Raw genomic sequence first — 24759 nt, 5'->3', positions numbered from 1 at the left:
GGTTCTATTGGAGCGGCAGCAAGGAAGCTGAGTGATGTGAGGATGGTGGGGAATTGAGGGTAAAGGTGGGAGCATGTAGATCTTGAAGAGCCATAGAGGTGCACCAAGTAAGAGGATTTCATTTTGATTGTTTTCAATTTTTTTCTTTTCAGTTTTTTTTATTTATTAAATCATAGCTGTGTACATTAATGCAATCATGGGGCACCATGCACTGGTTTTATACACGATCTGAAATATTTTCATCAAACTGGTTAACATAGCCTTCCTGGCATTTTCTTAGTTATTGTATTAAGACATTTATATTCTACATTTAGTAAGTTTCACATGTACCTTGTAAGATGCACAGTTTTTTTTTTTTTTTTGAGACAGAGTCTCACTATGTTGCCCTTATTAGAGTGCTATGGCATCACAGCTCATAGCAGCCTCAAACTCCTGGGCTTACGTGATTCTCTTGCCTCACCTGCCAAGTAGCTGGGACTACAGGCGCCCACCACAATGCCCAGCTATTTTGTTGCTGTTGTTGTTTGGCAGGCCCGGGCTGGATTTGAACCCGCCAGCTCCAGTGTATGTGGCTGGTGCCCTAGTCACTGAGCTACAGGTGCCAAGCCCCTATTACTATTTTTTTAATGTGTTTTTAAAATTTCAGATTAATATGAGGGTACAGATGATTTGGTTACACTGTTGCTGTTTGTGCGATAGAGGCCAAGTTGTAGTTGTGCCCTTCACTCAGGAGGTGTGCCATATACCCTTACATTGTGCCTGTTAGGTGAGAGCACACCAATCCCCTTCCTTTTCTCCCCTCCCCCTTCCATGTGTGTTTAACTGTGTTTTTCTCTTGTGTGGGCGTCTATATATTCATCTGCTGGTTTCATATTACCATTGAGTACATTGGATTCTTGCATTCTTGCTTTTCCAATTCTTTTTTTTTTTGGAGATAGTCTCACTATGTCACCCTCGGTAGAGTGCTGTGACATCACAGCTGATAGCAACCTCAAACTCTTGGGCTGAAGCCATCCTTTTGCCTTAGTCTCCCAAGTAGCTGGGACTATAGGCGCCCGCCACAACTCCCGGCCATATTTTGTTGCAGTTGTCATTGTTTAGCAGGCCCAGCGTGGGTTTGAACCCGCCTGCCTTGGTATATGTGGCTGGCGCCCTAACAACTGAGCTACGGGTGCAGAGCCTTCTTTCTTTCTTTTTTAATAGTTGTAGAGAAGCTTTTCCATTCTTGCGATACTTTACTAAGAATTTATTATTTAATCATAGTAGTTCTGGTGGAGCAGGGTCTTTTATTTATATTTATGGTTGATGTGGGAAATCAAATATTTAGAGGCTTGGGACTATCTGTATTAATTTCAGATGTTGTAATTCATTTGCCACCTGGAAGAAAAACTTGGTCCCCACTTCAGGTATAAATCAGATGGTGATTTATTACACCTGCGCAGGTGGGCCGCCGCCCCTAAGGGCAAACCGCCTGAAGAGAAAAGCAGGTTGTCTTTTATACCTTTTTTGTGCTGTGTTGGCAGGCAAGCTGGTGAGCACAGAAGTAGAACGTGGTGGTTGGTTAGTTTAGGGGTGGGGTTACAGAGTTGGCTCAGGGGGGCTACAGTGTGGTGGTTGGCACGAGGGCTGGGTTACAGCGTCAGGGGCTTTGGATCCGGTTACAGAGAGTTAGGGGGTTTGTGGCAGCTGGCATGGGGATAAACTTGGCTTGGGAAATTCCACCATTGTTTAGCCACTGCTAGGGGGTTGGGATAAGTTCAGGGGGGTTACAGACCTGGGAAACTCTGCTTGAGTGAGTTTTCACTATTGTTTGGCAAGGGAGCCAGGGAACTCAGAGAGAACTTCCTTGTAACCTGTTCTCAGAATTAAACTAATAAGGGGGGTTTGAGACGGACGGGGACTCAGGTTGAATCAGTTAGGGGCCTTTAGGGGTCTTCTTGCACTGGTTACTACACAGTGCTTTGGGTGGCGCCTGTGGCTCAAGGAGTAGTGCGCCAGCCCCATATACCGGAGGTGGCGGGTTCAAACCTGGCCCCGGCCAAAAAACTGCAAAAAAAAATTTTTTTTCAGAGTGCTTAACACCCTTTTGTAATACTGCTCTGTGATGATATGTGTACCTGAAGTCCACCCTGGAGAGCACCAGGATTCACTACGTGGAGTTGTTTAAGAGATGGAGGTACCTCAGGTTCCCAGTGAGCAATATGTCCTTTATGTCTGTAGGAGTGAGATCCTTTAGTTCAGCACTTACTCTGAATTGGATTGGGAGAGGGGTGGCTGGTCAAAACCGTTTTATAAGGTAGGTCCTTCAGGTCTGAAAATTCTGATTTTGAAATCCTCCAAATCTGAAACTTCTTTTTATAATTTTTTCCTTATCTTACTGCACTTGAACAAATCTGAAACTTTTTGAGCACAGACAATGATGCTCAAAGGAAATGCTTATTGGAGTATTGTGGATTTTGGATTTTCAGATTTGGGATGCTCATCTGGTATAATGAAAATATTCCAAAATTTGAAAACATTCAAAGTCTTAAACACTTCTGGTCCCAAGCATTTCTTATAAGGGATACTAACACTGTATTAAGTCAGGGACTGGCATTTTAATAAAATATTAGAAATTTATGATTGTATGTGAAATAAAGCAGGAAGTATGCTACTTTGTTTGTTTTAAGAGACAGGGTCTCACTTTGTCACTCAGGCTGGAGTGCAGTGGTGAAATCATAGTTCACTGCACCCCTGATCTCGTGGGCTCAGGTGGTCCTCCTATCTCAGTCTCCTGAGTAGAAGCAGCTAAGACGGGGGTTGGGGGGTGGGGTGGGGGAAGAGGCATGCCACCACACCCAGCTAATTATTGTCATTATTTTAGAGATGGGTTCTCCCTTTGTTATTCACACTCGTGTTGAACTCCTGTCTTCTAGCAATCCTTCTGCCTCTGCCCAAAGCTCTGGGATTACAGATGGGAGCCACCACATCTGGCCAGAAGTACATTTTAAAAAGGAAGTGAGTTGGCTCGGTAGCCATAGCACAGTGGTTAGGGCACCAGCCACATACACTGAGGCTGGCAGGTTTGAAGCTGGCCCAGGCCAGCTAAACAATAATGACAACTGCAACAAAAAAATAGCCTGGCGTTGTGGCAGGCACCTGTAGTCCCAGCTACGTGGGGGACTGAGGCAAGAGAATCGCCTAAGCCCAAGAGTTTGAGGTTGCTGTGAGCTGTGATATCATAGCACTCTACCGAGGGCGACAAAGTAAGAATCTGTCTCTAAAAAAAAAAAAAATTTGTTTTATTAGCTATGAATACAATATATTATACAGTGGACTTTTTTTTTGGAGACAGAGTCTCAAGCTAGCTGCTGAGCTACAGGTGCTGAGCCTTTTTGTTTGTTTGTTTTGGAGACAAGAGTCTCAAAATGCCATGAAGGCTATGGTGAACAGTTTGATGAGAATATTTCAGATTGTATATGAAACCCACACATTGTACCCCTTGATTGCACTAATGTACAATTAGTGCAATTAGCTATGATTTAACAATAAAAATAAATAAATTAAAAATATATATTTATGTGACTAACTATAAAAAAAAAAAGAGTCTCAAGCTGTTGTCCTGGGTAGAGTGCTATGGCTTCATAACTCACAGCAACCTCCAACTCTTTGGCTCCAGCAATCCTCCTGCCTCAGCTTCCCAAATAGGCATGCACCACCATGCCTGGATAGTTTTTCTATTTTAGTAGAAATGGGGTCTTGCTCTTGGTCAGGCTGGTCTCAAACTCCTGAGCTCAGGCAATCCACCTGCCTCAGCCTCCCAGTGTGTTAGGATTACAGGTATGAGTCACTGCGCCTGGCCAGAAATTTTTTTAAATATGAGAGACTATTGAATGTAAAGTGAAGTCCAAATGTGGTAGCTCATGCCTGTAATCCTAGCACTCTGGGAGGCTGAGGCAGATGGATTGCTTGAGCTCACAAGTTCAAGACCAGCCTGAGCAAAACAAGACCTAGTCTCTACTAAAAATAAAAAAACTGAGGCAAAAAGATCACTTGAGCCCCAAGAGTTGGAGGTTGCTGTGAACTACGATTCCACGACACTCTCTACTCAGAGCAACAGCTTAAGACCCTATCTAAAAACAAAAACAAAAAAAAAAAAGGGAAAAGAAGATGAAATTTAATCATTTTAAAAGAATAAAGAATTCCTTATGCGAATCAATGTGTGTTTCCTTTGAATACAACTACCAAGATCTTAGGAAGTGCAGAACAAATCCATCTGTGAAATAGAACACAAGAATATAAGAAACACATCCTTTACAAAGGTAGAAGAGGAAAGTAAGCATAAAAATCATGAAATCTTTCAGACATGTAAACAAGTATAGATTGTAGTACAATGAACACTTACATACCAACTTCCCAACTTAAGAAATCAAACATTGGCCAGGTCCAGTGGCTCACACTTGTAATCCCAGGACTTTGGGAGGCCAAAGCAGGAGGATTGCTTGAGGCCAGGAGTTCAAGACTAGTTTATACAACATACTGAGACATCGTCTCTATGCAGTTGAAGTCTGCATAGACTGAAAGGGTGCCACTTTCCCCTTGAAATCCCTCTGTTTACCACAGAAATTGCTACTCTCCTGACTTTGATGTTTTTATTTGCATGCACTTAAAAATAATATATGTATGTATGTATCTACACATAAAATATGGTATTCTTCTGCATACTTAAAACCATTTATATAAATGGCATCATCAATGGAAGCTTTACCTTGCCTTTTTAGCTTAACTTCAGTTCTGATGTTGATTTCCATAGCTGTGGTCCTTTCTTTTAACTGTAATGCAGTCAGCATTGATTTAGTCATTCTTTTGGCTGTAGAATTTTTGCTATTACTGTAGTGCTGCAATGAATAGTTTTGTTCATGTCTCAGTGCACACATAGGAGAGTTTCTTTAATGTGTCTACCTAGGACTGGAGCTACTATATTGAAAAGTATGCATATTTCTCCTAGATGTTGCTAAGTAGTTCTCCAGAGTAGTTGTACTGATTTATACTCAGAAAAGTAGTGAGCAAGAATCCAGTTGTTCAATATCTTTGCCATTTCTATATGCTGTGAGACCTTAACACTTTGTTAATTTGGCAAATATGAACTAATACCTCATGAATTTTTAAATGAATTTTTAATGAATTTTTAAATCATTTTTTTGAGATATAATTTACAAAACTGCAGTGTACCTGCTTTTAAGTGTACAGTTTGATAACATTTGGCAAATCTGTACAATTACCATCCCAACCAGATATATCCAACAAGATACATAAAGAAGTATCCCCCTGCTTTATTGTCCTAGGCAACTACCTATCTTTGTTACTTCGATTTCCTTTACTTTAGGTTAGTTTGCTTATTCCAGAATTTAAAATGAGGGAGTTGTATAGAACGTACTTTCTTTCTTTTTTGGGGGGGGAGGGGAGCGGGAGACAGAGTCTTACTTTGTTGGCCTTCATAGTGCTGTGGGGTTATAGCCCACAGCAACCTCAAACTCTTGGGTTCAAGCTCTTGCCTCAGCCTCCCAAGTAGCTGGGACTTGCTATGGCACTTGGCTATTTTTAGAGATGGGGTCTTGCTGTTGCTCAGGCTGATTTCAAATTTCTGAGCTCAAGCCATCTACCTTTGTGGACTGCATGTTCATATCATTTATCTATTTTTCTTCTTCTGTTTCTTTTTTTTTTTTAAGAGATAGGGACTTGCTGTGTTGCCCAGGCTAAAAGGCAGTGGCATGATCAGAGCTCACTGCAGTCACCCTGGCTCAAGTGGTCCTCCCAGATAGCCTCCTGAGTAGCTCAGACTATAGGTATTTGGCATGCCTGGCTAATTGTTTATTTATTTATTTTTGAGAAAGAGCCTCAAGCTATTGCCCTGGGTAGAGTGCTGTAGCATCATAGCTCACAGCAACCTCCAACTCCTGGGCTCAAACGATTCTCCTGCCTCCACCTCCCAAGTGGCTGGGACTACAGGCGCCCACCATAGCACCCGGGTATTTTTTGGTTGCAGCTGTCATTGTTGTTTGGTGGGCTCTGGCTGGATTCGAACCCGCCAGATAACAGCTGGGCCCTCCAAATAACAATGACAGCTACAACCAAAAATGGCCAGGTCTTGTGGCGGGCGCCTGTAGTCCCAGCTACTTGGGAGATTGAGGCAAGAGAATTGCTTAAGCCCAGGAGTTGGAGGTTGCTGTGAGTTGTGATGTTGTGGCACTCTACCCAGGGCTACAGCTTGAGGCTCTGTCTCATTTTGTATAGCTGACTGTGGCTGGTTTTTATGGTGTTTTTTTGGTGAATAGAAGTTGTACTTTTTAACAAATATTGATATTTTTCTTTTCCTTTTTTTATTTTTTTAGACTGAGTCTCAACCTATCATCCTGGGTAGAGTGCCATAGCATCATAGCTCACAGCAACCTCCAACTCGGGCTCAAGAGATCCTCTTTCCTCAGTTTTTCTATTTTTTAGTACAGATGGGGTCTTGCTTTTGCTCAGGCTGGTCTTAATCTCCTTAGCTGAAGCAATCCACCTGCCTCAGCCTTTCAGAGTGCTAGGATTACAGGTGTGAGCCGCTGCTCCCAGCCTGTGATTTTTTTTTCCCCATGGGGCACCATACACTGGTTTTATAGACCATTTGACATATTTTCATCACACTGGTTAACATAGCCTTCCTGGCATTTTCTTAGTTATTGTATTAAGACATTTATATTCTACATTTAGTAAGTTTCACATGTACCCTTGTAAGATACACCATAGGTGTGATCCACCAATCACCCTCCCTCTGCCCATTCCATTCTGCCCCCTCCCCTCCCTTCCCTCTTCCCCTTTCCCATATTCTTAGGTTATAACTGGGTTATAGCTTTCATATGAAAGCCATAAATTAGGTTTCATAGTAGGATTGAGTACATTGGATACTTTTTCTTCCATTCTTGAGATACTTTACGAAGAAGAATATGTTCCAGCTCCATCCATTAAACATGAAAGAGGTAAAGTCTCCATCTTTCTTTAAGGCTGCATAATATTCCATGGTATACATATACCACAATTTGTTAATCCATTCGTGGATCGATGGGCACTTGGGCTTTTCCCATGACTTAGCAATTATGAATTGGGCTGCAACAAACATTCTGGTACAAATATCTTTGTTATAATGTGATTTTTGGTCTTCTGGGTATATAACTAGTAGAGGAATTATAGGCTTGAATGGCAGATCTATTTTTAGATCTATAAATGTTCTCCAAACATCTTTCCAAAAGGAATGTATTAATTTGCATTCCCACCAGCAGTGTAGAAGTGTTCCCTTTTCTCCACATCCACGCCAACATCTCTGGTTTGGGGATTTTGTGATATGGGCTAATCTTACTGGAGTTAGATGACATCTTAAAGTAGTTTTGAGTGATTTTTGTTTTTAAACATAATACTGCCCTATTTGCTTCCTAGCTGAGGAGACAGACCAGTAAATGTACAATCACTGCTCAGCGTGATATGTGCAATGCTAGAGATGAATGCTGGCTGCTGTGGGAACACAGAGGAGAGAGAGTCAGCCATAGTGGGGACCTGAGCTGAGGCTTCCCAGGAGTAGTGATGCTTGCGCCCAGACTTGAAGGCCTGGTTGATGTTGGCCAAGAAGGCGGGGTACATATGCAAAGGCAAGAGGCGTGAGAAGACTGGGGACTGTTGCTTTCCATTAGTTGCAGCAGATGGTGCAAGGCGGAGAGTGGCAGATCTGAAGCCTTGCATGACATAATCATGCATTTAGCTTTTATCTGCTGATAGTTGGGAGTCAACAATACCTCAGTGCTCAGAGTTGAGCGTTGCTGCTTTTAGTGTTGTGTACGTCCTTATATTCATGACTGTAGACTAAAATACTTAAAGTACTTTGAGATATCATTTAACTCCAGTAAGATTAGCCCATATCACAAAAAGAACTTATAGTCTGGATACTTTTAAATATCCCTATCATTGATTGAATCTTTTGTTTTTATGTACCTGTTGGAAACTTGGTGCAGAAGTATCATTTATGTCTCGATGTTTATAGTGAGTACTTGGTACACAGTAATTAAGTAAAAATGATCAGAGTTGAGCTCTGGACATATTATTATTTGCCTGTGGTTAGAAAATAGCAAATAATGACATTCGGATGAACGGCCTCACTTTTAAAAATATCATTTGTTGAGGCAGCCCCCGCCATAGCCTCTGCCAAGCCCTCTGCTATCACCTCTGAGCAGAAGATGGCTGTGCCTCCCACGTATGCTGATCTTGGCAAATCTACCAGGGATGTCTTCACCAAGGGCTACAGATTTGGCTTAATAAAACTTGATTTGAAAACAAAATCTGAGAATGGATTGGAATTTGCAAGCTCAGGCTCAGCCAACAGTGAGACCCCCAAAGTGACAGGCAGCCTGTAAACCAAGCACAGATGGACTGAATATGGCCTGACATTTACAGAGGAACGAAACACTGACTATACGCTGGGCACCAAAGTCACTGTGGAAGATTGGCTTGCGTGTGGCCTGCAGCTGACCTTCAATCCATCCTTCCCACCTGACACAGGGTGGGAAAGGGGTTGCTAAAATCATGACAGTGCAAGTGGGAAGACGTCAACCTGGGCTGTGCTGGGCATTTCTGCATTGCTGGGCCTTCACTTTGGGGTGCTCTGATGCTGGGTTATGAGAGCTGCCTGGCTGGCTACCATATGAATTTCGAGCGCACAGACCCCCAGGTGACCCAGGGCAACTTTGTGGTTGGCTACAAAGCTGATGGATTCTAGTTTCACATGACCATGAATTATGGGACAGAGTTTCGTGGCTCTGTTTAGCAGAAGGTGAACAAGAAGTTGGAGACCACTGTCAGATTCACCCGGACAGCAGGAAAACACTCACTTCAGAATAACAATCAAGTATTTGATCAACACTGGTGCCTGCTTCTTGGCTAACGTGACCAACCCCAGCCTGTTAGGTTTAGAATATACTCAGACCCCAGACTGATGCTGTTAGCTGTGCTGGATGGTAAGAACTTCAATGCTGGTGGCCATGAGCTTGGTCTAGGATTGGAATGCCAAGCATAACTGAATACTGTATAGTTGTTTAATGTTAAACTATTTTGCAGCATAGCTAGCATAGAATTTAGTGTATTATTTATTTTTTTTAAGAGACAGGGTCTCTCTCTGTTGCCCAGGCTGTGGGTGCCCATAGTGATGGTGTGATCCTAGCTAGAACCTAGAACACCTGTAACCCAGAACACTTGGTCTCAAGCACTCAAGCAATCCTCCCACCTAAGCCTCCCAAGTAGCTGGGGCTATAGGTGAGCACCACCACACTTGGCTAATTTTTTTTTTTTTTAGACAGAGTCTCACTATGTTGCCCTGGGTGGAGTGCCATGGCATCACATAGCTCACAGCAACCTCCAACTCCTGGGCTTAGGCGATTCCCTTGCCTCAGCCTCCCAAGTAGCTGGGACTACTGGCGCCTGCCGCAACACCCAGCTATTTTTTTGTTGCAGTTTGGCTGGGGGTGGGTTTGAACCTGTCGTCCTTGGTATACGGGGTCGGGCGCCCTGCCCACTGAGCCACAGGCACTGCCCTAAAATTTTCTATTTTTTTTATTTTTTATTTTATTTTAGTTTTTTTGAGACAGAGCCTAAAGCTATCACCCTGGGTAAGAATGCTGTGGTATCACAGCTCACAGCAACCTCCAACTCCTGGGTTCAAGTGATTCTCCTGCCTCTGCCTCCCAAGTAGCTGGGACTACAGGCATCCGCCACAATGCCCAGGTATTTTTTTTTTTTTTTTTTTGTTGCAGCCATCATTGTTGTTTGGCAAGCCCTGGCTGGATTTGAACCCTCCAGCTCAGGTGTATGTGGCTGGCGCCTTAGCCGCTTGAGCCACAGGCGCGGAGCCTCTATTTTTTTTAAACTTTAATTTTTTTTTTTGAGACAGAGTCTTACTCTGTCACCCTGGGTAGAGTGTTATTATATCATAGCTCACAGCAACCTCAGACTCTTGGGTTCAAGTGATACTTTTGCCTCAGCCTTCCAAGTAGCTGGGATTACAGGCACCCACAATATTAGCCAAATAGCCAAATTAGCCAGCTAATTTTTCTATTTTTAGTAGAGACAGGGTCTCGCTCTTCCTCAGGCTGGTCTCGAACTCCTGAGCTCAAGAAATCCACCCACCTCTGGGTGTGAGCCACCACATCCACCCAAAAGGTTTTCTGTAGAGATGGGATCTTGTTATGTTGCTCAAGCTGAAATGCATCTTTTAATGTTCTATGTCTGGGGTGCAAGTACTGCTAATTAAATACCATGTTAGACCTCCAAGTTAAAGATGGTTCAGATTGAAGATGTTAGAGGTACAGAAGCAACTTAATTACAAAAAAGATCCATGTAGCTGTAGATTTTGGAACTTGGTGGCTCTTCTAAGATGCTGGGGTTCTTTCTTCCTTTTTAAATCTAGAAATGACTGCAAGTGGAAGCTGATAATGTGCAGGCACTTTGTAAATTCGTATTGAGTAAATGAATAGAATTTTGACTTTCTGAAAATTGAGCCTCAGTTTCCTAACTCCAATTGATAAATGGCTCATTGCTTGATGGTGTGTATAAACTCAGCTGAAAGGGGCTTTTGTGGACAGATTTTCATGACCTGTTCCCACTCCAGTTCTTTATCACTTCTTTTGCATCACAAGGTTTTCAGGCTATGGTAGCTATTTTGTGCCATTTTGGAGTGATGAAGCCAGTAATCAAGGACTTAATTCCAGTTTGTATCGTGGTGTTTTGTCCTTGCACCAGAGTATGAAATAGCTTCCAGGAGCTCCAGCTATAAGCTGGGAAGAGTCTGTGTGATTGTAGTCACATGGTGACAACACTCAGAATCTAAATTGGACTTCTGTTGCATTCTCACCACTCAATTTACTTTTTAGCAGTTTAGTGGGTACATTTTAGAGTCTTCCATTTTATGTGGAATTAGATCCTCCCCTTCAAATGCTGTAATTAACATCACTTAAAATAAAACTTGAATAAAATATTGAAACCTCAAAACAAAATTAAAAATATCATTTGTTGAAATTCATTTTCCCAGGCCAAATGTGGTGGCTCATGTTTGTAATCCCAACAACTTGGGAGGCTCAGCAGTGGTCCAGGAGTTTTTTGTTTGTTTGTTTTTGTTTTGAGGTAGAGCCTCAAGCTGTCGCCCTGGGTAGAGTGCTGTGGCATCACAGCTCACAGCAACCTTCAACTCCTGGGCTTAAGCAATTCTCTTGCCTCCACCTCCCAAGTAGTTACGACAGCTGGCTATTTTTTGGTTGCAGTTGTTGTTTGGCAGGCCTGGGCTGGATTCAAACCTGCCACTCTGGTGTATGTGCCTGGCACCTTAGCCTCTTGAGCCACAGGCGCCAAGCCTGGTCCAGGAGTTCAATGCAATAGTGAGCTATGATCTTGCCCAGCACTCAAGCCTGAGTGACAGAATGAGACCCTATCTCTAAAAATAAAAAAATACAAAAAGGAAATTAATTTTCCCAAGTTCTATAGATTAAAAACTATTTTGAAGTCAAAAGGATAAAATACTATTAAAGAAAAGAATTGGTATCAGTTTTATGAGATGAACTTGTTTGAAGAGGTGGATCTCTTGATGTCCCTTCTGGTCTCAATTCTTTTACTAATGAATTGCCAATTAAATAAAAAGAGTAGAACCTATCTGGTAGTTATATATGGAACAGGAACAGATTAAGTCTTGTGATGAGATTGGTTTTCTCACAGTATTTTTTTTGGCAAATGTGTGTAGTATCCTGGGGTGGTAATGAAAGTATAGTGAGAGATCAGCTGCACCCGAAGACCAAAGGGACCCCCCTGGAGTGGAGAACATGAGGCCTGGGAGGGCAGATGCTGGTTCACCATACGGGTTTCTGTCTCTCTCACCTCTGGGAAGTTCGTTAGTAGTGAGAATCAGAACCACTTGTATGTTCCCACCTATAACAAGGTAGTCTTTTGGAAACACATTCCTTAGAATTGAGCCTTGGTTTCCTAACCCCAGTTGATGAGAGGCTCATTGCTTGATGGTGCGTATAAACTCACCTGAAAGGAAGTTTTGTACACAGATCTTCTTGACCTGTTCCGGCTCCAGCCCCTTATCGCTTCTTTTGCATCACAAGCTCTGTTGAAGAGCAGTGCACTGTGATTTCCAGGTCAGTCAAAGATAGACGATGTCTCTGACTGTGGAGAGCCTCAGGTGAGGTACATACCAAAACACAGATGGTTTGTCCACAGAGCCAGTTCAGAGCCAAGGACAAGACAACCAGAGCCCTCTATTAGAGGGCAATGAACATGGTCACTGAAGCATGGGTGAAATCCTTTATGTAATTTAGCTCCTAAAAGATGATTTCTGTCTTATCATCTGTTAAGAAAATCAAGGGAGGGCGGCGCCTGTGGCTCAGTGAGTAGGGCGCCGGCCCCATATGCCGAGGGTGGCGGGTTCAGACCCAGCCCCCGCCAAACTGCAACCAAAAAATAGCCAGGCATTGTGGCGGGCGCCTGTAGTCCCAGCTGCTCGGGAGGCTGAGGCAAGAGAATCGCGTAAGCCCAAGAGTTAGAGGTTGCTGTGAGCCGTGTGACGCCACGGCACTCTACCCGAGGGCGGTACAGTGAGACTCTGTCTCTACAAAAAAAAAAAAAAAGAAAGAAAATCAAGGGAATAGTCAAAGTGGCCGTCTCTTGTCATAAGGTATTTCTGGGTGGTTTTTGTTTTCTTCACTAGCTTTTCTGGTTAGGCAAAGCCACAGAGCCTCTGCCTACTGGAGGTCTGGGACAGTGGATGAATGTCTGAGAGTGTCGTGCTGGGCATCTGCTTACATCCTTGTAGCTGTGACTGTGTGCTCCACACAGCCCCCCAGTCACAGTGGCTTATCGAAGGCTTCTGGCGTCATTTCATTATGTTTCATTTTATTCCCATAAACTGCTGCCAGTTGGGCCTTCCATTTCTCATGCTTGGGTCATAGCTGCACTCTCCAGCTGTCCCATGCGTATGCCACAGCACGCCTGGCTTCTCCCCAGCTCTGGCACATAGCAACTGCTCAAGAAATGCTCACTGAATGAATGACTCCTCTCGCTAAATCGTCAATCAGATCCCTTTGCCTTTAAAGCTGTAACTTGACTTTCAAAACCTTTGCCATCAAGCTTCAGTGTAGGCAACCCACTGTAATTTCTACAGTCTCTTCTTTCTGCTACACACCTGTCTTTGCATCTTAGCAGGGTTCACTGTTCCTTGAGCACCACGGTGCTTTTCCGCTCCTGTGCTTTTTCTGACATCCCTCCTCTCGATTTTCCATTATCACTGCTTGGTTTCTGGCTTTTATTTTGGTTTTTGCATATTTTAGTAGTCCCCTAACTAGACCTGCTTTTATTGTCTCTCTGAAAAGCAATGTCCATGCTATAGAACCAGCTCCCCAGATGTGCCAGGGATTTAACCTGGAACTTGTTTCCTCATCTATAGAATAAGGACAGTACAATAGTTATGACCAATTTCTGGAACCTGAAGGGTCATAATAATACATATTTTAAAGTTACTATTTTTTTTTTTTTTTTAAGGCTTGAGCCACCAAACCTATCTGGCTTTTAATTGGGGAGGGAGGCGTTTTTTTTTTTTTTTTGTAGAGACAGAGTCTCACTGTACCGCCCTCGGGTAGAGTGCCGTGGTGTCACACGGCTCACAGCAACCTCTAACTCTTGGGCTTATGCGATTCCCTTGCCTCAGCCTCCCGAGCAGCTGGGACTACAGGTGCTTGCCACAACGCCCGGCTATTTTTCTGTTGCAGTTTGGCCAGGGCTGGGTCCGAACCCACCACCCTCGGTATATGGGGCCGGCGCCCTACTCACTGAGCCACAGGCGCCGCCCTTTTTGTTTTGTTTTGTTTTTGGCCGGGGCTAGGTTTGAACCTGCCACCTCTGGCATATGGGACTGGCGCCCTACTCCTTGAGCCACAGGCGCCGCCCTATTTTTTTTTTTTTTTTTGAGAGAGTGTCTCACTCTGTTGCTCTGGGTAGAATGCTGTGGCATCATAGCTCGCAGCAAACTCAGTCTCTTGGGCTTAAGAGTTTCTCCTGCCTCAGACTCCTGAGTAGTTGGGATTACAGGTGCCTGATATAACACCTGGCTAATTTTTCTTTTTTTTTTAAAGGACATGCAAATTCTATTTTATTTATTTATTTATTTATTTATTTATTTATTTTTGTGGTTTTTGGCCGGGGCTGGGTTTGAACCCGCCACCTCCGGCATATGGGACCAGCGCCCTACCCCTTTGAGCCACAGGCGCTGCCCAACACCTGGCTAATTTTTCTATTTGTTGTTGTTGTTGTTGAGATGGAGTCTCACTGTGTTGCCCTCGGTAGAGTGCCATGGGGGCATAGCTCACAGCAACCTCAAACTCTTGGGCTTAAGCGATTCTCTTGCCTCAACTCCTGAGTAGCTGGGACTACAGGTACCCACCACATGCCCCGCTATTTTTAGAGGCAGGATCTTGCTCTTGCAGGCTGGTTTTGAAACTGTGAGCTCAGGGAATCCACCTGCCTTGGCCTCCCAGAGTGCTAGGATTACAGGCATGAGCCACTGTGCCTGGCCAATACTTTTTCTATTCTTAGTAGAGATGGGGTCTCGCTCTTGCTCAGGCTGGTCTTGAACTCCTGAGCTCAGGCAATCCACCTGCCTCGGGTTCCCAGAGTGTTAGGATTATAGCGGGAGCCACAGTGCTCGGCCTTACTTAAAAGTTATTTAAAAAATCATGTAGTTAATACTTGAATATATTTCATTTGTGAAAAAAATTCAGCTATTTGTAGATTCTTTTATTTTATACATATGTAGAGATGGAGTTTTGCTATATTGCCCAGGGCGGACTCAAACTTCTGTGATTCTTCGCTTCAGCTTCCTGAGTAGCTGGGACTATAGGCATGTGCCTCCATACCCAGCTTATTCATAGTTTCTTTTTGTTTGTTTGTTTTTAACTGATTTTGCTTGTGCTGGTCTTTCAATAGTAAATTAAATTGGCACTTTCTCAAAGAAGCCTTTTGTAAACCTCCAGATGAAAGAAAATTTATTTCCTTCTGAACTTAATATGTGTTAATTACAGCATTTATCACTTCTACATTTTATTTTTGAATTTATAGAGATAGGATAGTTGTTGAGGAGGGTATATCTTGTCTTTCACTAGGTAGTAAACTTTTTTTTTTTGAGACAAAGTCTCACTATGTCACCCTCAGTAGAGTGCCGTTGCATCACAGCTTACAACAACCTCAAACTCTTGGGCTTAAGTGATTCTCTTGCCTCAGCCTCCCAAGTAACTGGGACTACAGGAGCCCGCCACAACACCTGGCTATTTTTTGGTTGCTTGTCATCGTTGTTTAGCAGGCCTGGGCTGGGCTCGAACCTGCCAGCCTGGGTGTATGTGGCCGGCGCCCTACTCACTGAGGTATGGGCACTGAGCCAGGTTGTAAACTCTTTTAGTATAAGTTTTATCTTTTTGATTTTAACCTTCTTATTTTGAAATAATCTTATACTTATAAGAAGTTATGAAAACAGTACAGAGCCTGGTGTGGTGGGATTCCCCTATAATCCCAGGTACTTGGGAAGCTAAAGCCTAGTTCTGGGATATAGTGCACTATGCTGATGGGGTGTCTGCACTGAGTTCCCCAGTGCTCGTCAGTAGTGGGATTGGGCCTGGGAATAACCTCTGCCCTCCAATCTGAGCAACATAGCGAGACCTTGTCTCTTTAAAAAAAAATATGAGTGCCAGGTGTGGTGGCTCACGCCTGTAATCCTAGCACTCTGGGAGGCTGAGGTGGGTGGATTGCTTGAGCTCAGGAGTTCGAGACCAGCCTAAGCAAAAGGAAGACCCCCATCTCTAAGCTGGGTGTTGTGGTGGACGCCTGTAGTCCCAGCTACTCGGGAGGCTGAGGCAAAAGAATCGCCTGAGCCCAAGAGGTTGAGGTTGCTGTGAGTTATGACCATGGCACTCTACCAAGGGTGACAAAGTGAGATTCTATCTCAAAAAATTAATTAATTAATTAATTAAATTAAATTAAAATATATGAAAAATAATATAGAGAGTTCTTGTGTACCTCATCTAGTTTCTATAATGATAATATCTTACATAACTATAGTTAAGAAAGAGGGCAAGTCTCTGTCCCAGCACATAGCCCGGCATTTTGCCCATACCTGTAGTTAAGTTCTATCTTTAATTTTTCTTATACACTTCTCCATGGCTCTGTAGAGCCAGGCTTACAGTGGGCACTCCTTTAGGGGTTTTATTGCATGCTGAATAAATTAATGTGCTCCAAGTTGTTATATTGTCATCCCATCCTTACTCTAAGACATTATCCTGGCTGCAATTAACCTATCTCAAGAGACTCAGACAAAGCCATGGACATTTCCTGCCTCCTTTTCTGTGATAAATGCCCACACTCTGGAATTTATTTCAAAGTAATACATGAGGAAGGAAGTGGATAGGGTGCGGAGGGGGCAGAATTGGCTGCGGGCTGATGGTTGATGGGACTGGGTGGGGGAATCATAGCATTCTGTCTTTTTTTTTTTTGTAGTGACAGAGTCTCACTTTGTCGCCCTCTGTAGAGTGCTGTGGCATCACACAGCTCACAGCAACCTCCAACTCCTGGGCTTAGGTGATTCTCTTGCCTCAGCCTCCTGAGCATCATTCTATCTTTTTTTTTTTTTTTTTTTGTAAGATAGAGCCTTAAGCTGTCACCTTGGGTAGGGTGTCAAGGCATCATTGCTCACAGCAACCTCCAACTCCTGGGCTTAAGTGATTCTCTTGCCTGTGCCTCCCAAGTAGCTGAGACTACAGGCACCCGCCACAATGCCTGGTTGTTTTTTTTTGTTGTTGTTGTAGTTGTCATTGTTGTTTGGCAGGCTCTGATGTATGTAGCGGTGCCTTAGCCACTTGAGCTATAGGCGCTGAGCTTCTGTCTTCTTTTCTATGTTGAATGGTCTCAAGTCTCTGTCTCAAAATTTTAAAAAACAAAAGCCTATTATATTGACAGTATCAAAACCATTTCTTTGTGAGGTTTAAGTCTATCTCTACTAAGTCACACTGGCAGGACAGAGTTCCTAGCAAGATACTACCTCAGGCTTCCACCAGAACGTCCTTAAGTCATATATTTGGGTTGAAAATGGAATAAATTATGCCAAAGGAGTCAGAGAAGACAAGAATTATTTGTAGTAATTGCCTATGAGATTTCAGAGAAACACACTCTGATCTTTGAAGGAGATTTCTTTTTCCTTTTTTTTTTCTTGAGACAAAGTCTCACTCTATCACTCCGGCTAGTATGCAGTGGTGTGATCATAACTCACTGCAGCCTCTAATACCTGACCTTATGCATTCCTCCTGCCTCTAGCTAATTTTTAAATTTCTTTGTAAAGAATTGGGTCTCGCTATGTTGCCTGGTTAGTCTCAAACTCCTGGTCTCAAATGATCTTCTGGCCTAGTCCTCTCCAAATTCTGGGATTACAGGCATGAGCCACTGTGTCTGATGGAGATTTGTATGTGATGGTAGGCCCTGTGTTAGCAGGGCAGGTGTTGTAGTCTTGGGATGCGCACTCACGAACTTGGTTGCTTTTTGCAGAGGGTCAATAGTCCCTGTTTACCAACAAAGAGAGAGTGTGAGTCTGATGATTATGTTGCCAAAACAGAGGACAGAGGAACAACGGAGAAAGCTGTGCAGTTGAGGAGGTAGAGCCTCAGCTTCCTCCAGCAAGGGACAGAGCAGGGTGTTCTTGTAAGGGGGAAGCGAAGAAGGCAAAGGCAGTGCAGAGGGGGTGATGATAGGAAGATGGGACCTAGTGGAATACTAATAACAGCAGCCCTTACAAACCGTGGGAGGAGCCTGGAGCCCTCCAGCCAAGCCCGACGCCACCCGTTGGAAGACTGACATTTCTGTTTATCATTAACCTTATTCTGCCACATATCTTAAAGAAATGGCCCCCCAAACGGGCATGAGGAAGCTAAATAATATCAGGTGAGATATATAAAATAACAAGTACATAACTGATTATAGCTATAAGAAAATACATAAATCCCAGCTGGGATTCAATGTGTGACTTAATGTGTGCATTTATTAATCTGCTATTTATTAGCTGTGTGCCATGAGCTAGTTACTTCTTTTTTTTTTTTAAAAACAAATCTTACACAGCCTTACATTTCAATTTTTTTCTTTAAAAGGAGTGAGTTGTGTACAGGGGGGTTAAATGCTTTATAGACAAGAAAAAAACTGCGCTAGAACCAACTTCTTCTTCATCTTCATCTTCCACCTCTTCATCCTCTTCGTCCTCCTCATCTTCCACCTCTTCATCCTCTTTGTCCTCCTCATCTTCCTCCTCTTCCTTCTTTTTCTTTTTTTTTTTTTTTGTTTGTAGAGACAGAGTCTCACTTTATGGCCCTCAGTAGAGTGCCGTGGCCTCACGCAGCTCACAGCAACCTCCAACTCCTGGGCTTAAGCGATTCTCTTGCCTCAGCCTCCCGAGCAGCTGGGACTACAGGCGCCCGCCACAACGCCCGGCTATTTTTTGGTTGCAGTTCAGCCGAGGCCGGGTTTGAACCTGCCACCCTCGGTATATGGGGCCGGCGCCTTACCGACTGAGCCACAGGCGCCGCCCTCCTTCTTTTTCTTTTTTCAGCCTTGATGACTCCCTTTTTCACTGCATCAGGCTTTCCTTGAGCTCGGTCTGCAGCAATATCCTTTTCGTATTTTTCCTTCAGCTTTGCAGCCTTCTTTTCACCAGGCTGCTTGTCCTCCGCAGCAGTGTCAATCCACATCTCCCCCAGCTTCTTTGCAACATCACCAATGGATAGGCCAGGATGTTCTCCTTTGATTTTTGGGTGATACTCAGAACAGAACAAGAAAAAGGCTGAAGGAGGCCTCTTGGGTGCATTGGGATCCTTGAACTTCTTTTTTGGTTTCCCCTTTAGGAGGGATATAGGTTTTCATTTCTCTTTCATAACGGGCCTTGTCTGCCTTTGCCTTATCTTCAGATTTTCCTTTCTCTTTAGCAGACATGGTCTTCCACCTCTCTGAGCACTTAGAAAATTCTGAGAAGTTGACTGAAGCATCTGGGTGCTGCTTCTTGTGCTCCTCCCGACAAGTTTGCATAAAGAATGCATATAATGACATTTTGCCTCTCGGCTTCTTAGGATCTCCTTTGCCCATATGTAGTTATTTTTTCTCAGCGAGGCACAGAGTCGCCCAGTGCCCGTCTGGCTCTCACCTGCCCTGGCGCTGTCTCTGTGGAGCTCAATGTACTGCAGTGGCTGTGAGAGCTGGAGCCAGACACCTAGTTACTTCTCTTTACCTCCGTTTCCTCATTTATAGGTGAGGATAATAAAACCTTGTGGACATGGCTCGGTGCCCGTACCGCAGTGGTTATGGCACCAGCCACAAACAACAAGAGTGCAGGGTTTGAACCTGGCCCCACCTGCCCTGGCCCTGCAGCTAAACAACTGCAACAAAAAAATAGTCGGGCGTTGTGGCAGGCGCCTGTAGTCCCAGCTACTTGGGAGGCTGAGGCAAGAGAATTGCTTAAGCCCGAGAGTCTGAGGTTGCTGTGAGCTATGACACTACAGCACTCTACCAAGGGCAACATAGAGAGACTCTATCTCAAAAAAAAAAAAACAACAAAAAACCTGGACAGTTGTGAGAATAAAATGAATTAATATATATACATTCATAGAAAGATGCTTGGCACTTGAATAAGGGTTCAATATGTGTATTTATTATCATTGATCTAGGTTGGAAGATGGAAAGATATGAATGGAGTAGTTTTTTTTCCTGTGAGATAATTAAAGTGTATAAGAAAAATAAACTGATTTTAAAAAATCCTCCCTTGGGCGGCGCCTGTGGCTCAGTTGGTAAGGTGCCGGCCCCATATGCCGAGGGTGGCGGGTTCAAACCCAGCCCCGGCCAAACTGCATCCAAAAAATAGCAGGGTGTTGTGGCGGGCGCCTGTAGTCCCAGCTGCTCGGGAGGCTGAGGCAGGAGAATTGCGTAGGCCCAAGAGTTGGAGGTTGCTGTGAGCTGTGTGACGCCACGGCACTCTACCCGAGGGTGGTACAGTGAGACTCTGTCTCTACCAAAAAAAAAAAAAATCCTTGTAAAAAAATCCTCCCTTTTCCTCTTTTATTGTCGACAAAACTCTTATAAGGACTTGTAGGAGACTCTAGGTAACTTGGTGGATGTTGATGTGCAGTTTGCTGGAGATTTTATTATACCCATGTTATCACTCTATGTGCTTCTTAGAAATGGGATTGGAAATGCTGGCATGTTTAAATATAAAGTGTGGGGTAGGAGGGGTGTGACTTTTCCTTTTGTGGCACTCCTGGGATTGTCTAGGGCTGATTCAAGCTGCTGACAACTCAATCTTGGTGATAGCTCTTCTAGTTGGATGTGCTTTTCAGTTTTTCTTTAAAAATGTTTTCAAATGGGAAAAATAATATGTGCCATGGCAAAGCATTAAACAGTACAAAGGGGAGTAAAGGGAAAAGTGAGTTTCCATGCTGCACCAGGCTCCAGGGGTCCCTACCTAAAGACAACCAGTGTGAACAGTTGCTTGAGTAGCCTTCTAGGGTGCACGCATGTATGCACACGCACACACACACATACAGAGTCAAGGTGCACTGTGTGCCCTGTTCTGTACCTCACTTAACCATACATCCTGAAGACGGTTCCATATCAAAGCAAGTAATATATCTCATTCCTGTTCATAGCTGCATAAAGTTGAATCATATAAAATTGCTGATATTTGAATGTTTGGCAATTTCATATGATTCAATCCAATTAATAACTTTGGATTGATTACATAAATGTATTGGGAAATACTTTTATATAATCAATCTCCTATGCATAGGCATTCTTGTTTTTATTCTTGGATAATGCAAACAGTGGATTTTGTGGTACATGTTCCTGTGTGAATGTGAAGGTGCCCAACAGGATGCATTCCCAGAGTGGGTGATGGCTTCATCTCCTGTGTGGTAGTAAGCTTGATAGAGCCTGGCAATTGCTTTCAAAAAGTGGTTTTAACAATTTATGCTGGTTCGGCACCCGTAGAGGGCCACAAACATCAAGGCAGGTGGGTTCTAACCTGGCCCAGGCCTGCTAAACAACAATGACAACTGCAACAATAAAACAGCCGGGCGTTGTGTTGGGCACCTGTAGTCCCAGCATAGGTGGGACTCTGTGCTTAAGCCAAGAGTTTGAGGTTGCTGTGAGCTGCGATGCCACTGCACTCTACTGAGGGCGACATAGTGAGACTGTGTTTCAAAATTTATGCTGCAGCCAGCAGTGTCTTAAGAATCTAAGATTTTTTTGAGAGAAGTAAGAATGAAAGGATGGGAGCATTCATTCCTGCCTTCTCTTTGTACTCAGGAAGGCCTTGAACTGACCTTTTGAGTGGAAGGGGAAGACTTTGAGCCCAGAGATGGTTTGTAGTAATAATAATAACAACAGGCACAATGTATTGAGCACTTACCACATGCCACACAGTATTCTAAGTTCTATATAGATATCGTTTCATTTAATTCTTAAGACAACCTGAGAAATAGGTTGTATTTTTTCTTTTTTTCCCCAGAGACAGTCTTTCTTTGTTGCCCTTGGAAGGGTGCTGTGGCGTCACAGCTCACAGCAACCTCAAATTCTTGGGCTCAAGCGACTCTTTTGCCTCAGCCTCCCAAGTAGCTGGGACTACCACAACACCTGACTATTTTTTAGAGATGGGGGTCTCGCACTTGTTCAGGCTGGTCTCGAATGTGTGAGCTCAGTCAATCCACTCTCCTCAGCCTCCCAGAGTGCTAGGATTACTGGGGTGTGCCACTGTGCCCGCCCAATACATTGTATTATTATCACCATTTAATCAATGAGGAAAATTCGGTAAGACAGAATGCTGCAGGAAGTTATGAGTGGATATGAATTGCCTGCCTTGAGATTCTGCTGTCTTCCTTGTTCTCTTTGTTTGATGTTTATTTTATTTTTTTTGCAGCTTTGGCCGGGGCAAGGCTTGAACCCACCCCCCCAGTATATGGGGCCGGCACCCTACTCCTTGAGCCACAGGTGCCACCCTGAAGTTTATTTTTTTATTTTACATTTTTTTTTTTTTTTTTAATTTCAGATTGATACCAGGGTACATACAATTAGGTTACATTGTTTGCACTTGTAAGGTAAAGATCCAGTTGTAGTTGTGTCTGCCGTACACCTGCACGCTTTTCCCTCTGGGTAGGAACCTGACCACAAATACCTTCTCCACTCCCACCCCCCCACCCCGCAAGCCTTCTAGAATTTAATTGAGCTTTTCTCTCATGTGACCACGTTGTTGTTAATCTACAAGTTTCAAGTTAATATTGAGTGTGTTTGATGTTTAAATGAAGGATATATCCTTTGTTGAGTAAAAAATGATTGCAATAGTTGTTGGGGTTTGGATTAATGTAATGTTTCCTTATGGTGGATTCTTACCCATTGTGATATAGTACTTGCTTTTAAATATATTGCAATTAAAAATGTATATAAGTATATAATAACATATGTGTATAATAACTTTCAGATGGTTTTCTGGGCTGTCCTATGTTTGTGTAACTCATTTAGCATTTTCAAGTCAGCTACTAAGTAAAAATATTCAGCTTTCAGCTGTTTTTATGTTCATTTTCTTTCTTTCTTTGTTTTTGGTATTATAGTATTTTATTTATTCTGCCCTTTAGTAACTTATATTTCTTTTTTTTTTTTTTGTATGTGTGTGTGTTTTTTTTTTTATTTTTGGCCGGGGCTGGGTTTGAACCCGCCACCTCCGGCATATGGGACCGGCGCCCTACCCGCTGAGCCACAGGCGCCGCCCAGTAACTTATATTTCTTAACTGTCTCTGTAATACTGAATTTTAATCAGGTTCTGCTTGGTGTTAATGACAGGAACAATAATTTTAAATTATTTTGAGGTAAAGCAAAATACAAGACAAAAATTAGTTACTGGCAAAGATGAACACCATTTTTTTTTTTTCAGTGATCCAGTGGTTAGTGTGGCTGAGCAGTCCAACGTTCTAGATTAAAGCTGCAACCTCTTTGTGAATGTGCAACCTCTCTCAGCACTGTCCATACATTTGTTTGCTTTTTTAAATTGTGGCAAAATACACATAATATGAAATTTACCATCTTGATCACTTTTAAGTATATAGTTCAATAGTATTACTATTATATGGTAATAGTATTACAGTGTCCAGCTCACTGTACTCAGTGTGGATACTGTATATTTGCATTGTTATGAAACAGATCTTTTTTTCATCTTGCACTTGAAGCTCTATACTCATTAAAAAAAAAATTCTCGGGCGGCGCCTGTGGCTTAGTCCGTAAGGCGCTGGCCCCATATTCCGAGGGTGGCGGGTTCAAACCCGGCCCCGGCTGAACTGCAACCAAAAAATAGCTGGGCGTTGTGGCGGGCGCCTGTAGTCCCAGCTACTCAGGAGGCTGAGGCAAGAGAATTGCTTAAGCCCAGGAGTTGGAGGTTGCTGTGAGCTGTGTGAGGCCACGGCACTCTACTGAGGGCCATAAAGTGAGACTCTGTCTCCACAAAAAAAAAAAAAAAAAAATTCTCCACTCTTCAGCCCCTGGTAATTCTCCCCCTTCAGCCACCATTCTACTTTCTGTTTCGGGAATTTGATGACTTAAGATACGTCATTTAAGGAGCTGGGTGTGGTGGCTCATGCCTGTAATCCTAGCATTCTGGGAGGCCGAGGTGGGTGGATTGCTTGAGCTCACGAGTTTGAGAGCAGCTGAGCCAGAGAGAGACCTCGTCTCTAAAAATAGCTGGGCATGTGTTGGGTGCCTATAGTCCTAGCCACTTGGGAGGCTGAGCCCAAGAGTTTGAGGTTTCTATGAGCTGTGACTTCACAGCACTGTACCAAGGATAGCAGTGAGATTCTGTCTCAAAAAAAAAAAAAAAAAAACAAAAATGAACATACCTCATTTAAGTAGAATGACAGTATTTGTCCTTTTGTGATTGGCTTATTTCACTTAGCATAATGTTGTCAAGGTTCATTTTTTTTCTTTTTTTTATTATTAAATCATAGCTGTGTACATTAATGCAATTATGGGGCACCATACACTGGTTTTATAGACCATTTGACATATTTTCATCACACTGGTTAACATAGCCTTCCTGGCATTTTCGCTCACAGCAACCTCAAACTCTGGGGCTCAAGAGCTCCTCTTGTCTCAGCCTCCCAAGTAGTTGGGACTACAGGCACCCGCCACAACGCCTGGCTGTTTTTTTGTTGGTAGTTGTCATTGTTGTTTAGCAGGCCCAGGCTGCGTTCGAACCTGCCAACTTGGGTGTATGTGGTTGACACCCTCCCCACTGAGCTATGGGCACCGCCTCAGACAAAATTCTTGACACCTTCACCAGAGGCCAGCCAGATCTATGGTGTTCAGTTGTAACACTGGGAACTAGAATACATATCCGTCTGTGCCCACACCCTGCACAACCACGGGGTGCTCCAAGACCTTGGGTTCATTCCCATAGAGGAGCCAGGCCTGAGTCAAAACCCCCCCCATGATCATCCTGGACTGCAGCTGATCTGGCTGAAAGTGGTTGGTAGTATAAGAGTTCCCTCCAGGAAGTACGGGGTGTGGGGATAGGGGGAAGGATGACCCTCCCAGAGTCCTGTTTCCCATCCCTCCCATCATAAACGCTGCATTCCTGACTGGGCTTGTTGGCTTACTCCTGTA

General features: G+C 43.5%; 1 protein-coding gene and 1 pseudogene across 2 annotated transcripts in view; both read left to right on the top strand.

Moving 5' to 3' along the window:
- The window catches only part of KCNG3 (potassium voltage-gated channel modifier subfamily G member 3), a 55578-nt gene that overhangs the window by 17859 nt on the left and 12960 nt on the right, over positions 1–24759 (top strand). The gene's annotated exons all lie outside the window — the stretch shown is intronic.
- LOC128583846 (voltage-dependent anion-selective channel protein 1-like) lies at positions 8196–9079 on the top strand (annotated as a pseudogene).

Source organism: Nycticebus coucang, chromosome 4 (assembly GCF_027406575.1).
Source record: "Nycticebus coucang isolate mNycCou1 chromosome 4, mNycCou1.pri, whole genome shotgun sequence".
In the NCBI taxonomy this organism is placed as follows: domain Eukaryota; kingdom Metazoa; phylum Chordata; class Mammalia; order Primates; family Lorisidae; genus Nycticebus; species Nycticebus coucang.
Note: the sequence above shows the minus strand (reverse complement) of the source record. Positions and strands in the feature narration are given on the sequence as shown.